Here is a 2,199-nt window from a genome sequence, read left to right on the forward strand (position 1 = left end):
TCTCTGTTTCACAGCCTTAAACATGCCCTGGGAAGTCCCCCACTGTCCATCTGGGCCCCTCCTTAGCCCCTAGCCCCCACAGATCCTCTTACTGTGTGTCGTTGTGCCTTTGCCAGAATGCAGTATAGTTGGGGGCCTTATTGTATGTCAGTTTTTTCTGACTGGCTTCTTTTAGTTAGCAATCTGCATTGTGGGTTCTGCCATGTGTTTTCGTAGTGCGGTTGTTTTTAATAAAAGCATGTTGATTGATACCTGTTTTTGTTTTCTGAACCTGCCCTCATGGTATTTGTTTGTTTGTTTTGTTTTTTTAAATCGTTTTACTGGGGGCTCATACAGCTCTTATCACAATCCACCCATCCATCCATTGTGTCCAGCACATTTGTACATAGGTTGCCATCGTCATTTTCAAAACATTTTCTTTCTACTTGAGCCCATGGGATTGATACCTGTTACAGCACATTTCCCCCCATCTTTTGATCTCCCAGACATTCGTCCACCTTACCTGTTTAAAAACGCCCTTCTCACAAACACGACTCACTGCTCTTGAGTTATTCTGATTCATAGTGAGTCCATAGGACAGGGTAGAAATGCCCCTGTGGGTTTCTGAGACCGCTCTGGCCCGGAGCAGAAAGCCCCATCTTACCCCTTCGGAGCAGCTTCAGGTTTCAAACTGCTGACCTTGTGGTTAGCAACCCAGTGCATCACCACTGTGCCACCAGGTCTCCTTAGACCCTGCCTAAGCCCTGCCGAAAGAGACTGTGACCCTTAGCCACACGCCTTGGCCTCTTTGATGAAGCCCAACACTGACGATGGCTTTGCCAGGGTGGAAGGGACAGTGTACCCCTCTGGTGACCACAGACACCAGGATCCCTGAAAGGTGAGCCAGCCGACCCGCAGTGCACAAAAGGGAAAGCACATCGCTAGAACAGGCTCTGTTTCAGAAATCCAGGTGTGGGCCTAAAAAAGGAAAACAAACAAACCGGTCGACCACATACCCTCGAGTATAAGCCCACCCAACTATCAGCCGAGGCACCTAATTTTACCCCAAAAACTGCATTCAAAATGTGGTAAAAAAAAATCAGCGTATACATGAGTATACACATTAAATTTACCGTATTTACAAGGAAAAAAATGGAAGAAGGAAACATAGTGACACTGGGAGGGGTGCAGAAAAGGCGTCTAAAACTTCCATGATCAAAAACCTCAGCCAACCAGAAAGTCAAGAGACTTGCTCGGCCCACTCCCTGAAGGATGCTCTACTGACAAGACACGTGGCACTACGCCCTGGGAGCTGGGGAAGCCACATGGCCCTACCCTGAGGCAACCAGACCTCTGGAGCCGGAGAAGCCACGCAGAGACCCCTGCAAGCGCTGAGATGCTCACAACGCCACTGGATCCAGACTTTCTACGCACTGGCTTGTGATCGTCCTGCATTCGGCGTCATTGCATGTGATTCGTGAGTCTGAAGAGGACTTTATAGATTGGTATCAGACATAGGGGTTAATATTGGATTTATGGGCTTGGACCTGGCTGGATTGGGATGCTTTCTTAATGTACAATTACCCTTTATATAAAACTCTTTCTTATACACTTATGAGTTCCTATGGATTTGTTTCTCTAGTCTACCCAGACTAACACCCTTAGTAACCTCACAGTTAGTACAGAGGAACCAAGTCATTCCTGTGAATCAAGCAAATAGAACACGGAGACCATGCTTACTTAGCGAGGCAGTGCAAAATGATATCCAAACATGGGAGTAAATGAATGAAATATCTGCAAGCCCTGTACTCTCCAAATGACAGGATGTCAGTCAAGTGCATCGTCATGGGTCTCACTGAAGATAGCGTGCTCATGAATGGGGAGACTGAATATGGTAGAGATGTCTGTCCTAGCTCCCCAACCAGCGTATAGAGTCAAAGGAATCTCAGCAATCGTTTCAAAAGCTCTGGGTGCACATGCACAGGCATATGCACGTGCACACGTCTGTGCAAACTGATACACTGATTCTACTATTGACCAGAAATCAGTCCAACTGGCCCCAAACCCAAGGTCTGAGTAGCTGCCCTGACTGCTGTTTTAACGATGGTTGTGATGCTTTTTCAGGGAGAAGCGCGGATCCTGCCCAGGACTTGGGCACCACGTGGCCTGGCTGAACCGGTCCCCAGGTTTCCCCCCTGCCCCTGCCCATCAGGGGACAGA

The sequence above is a fragment of the Echinops telfairi genome, unplaced genomic scaffold (assembly GCF_000313985.2).
Source record: "Echinops telfairi isolate 266 unplaced genomic scaffold, ASM31398v2 ScPeMD7_655;HRSCAF=1070, whole genome shotgun sequence".
In the NCBI taxonomy this organism is placed as follows: Eukaryota; Metazoa; Chordata; class Mammalia; order Afrosoricida; family Tenrecidae; genus Echinops; species Echinops telfairi.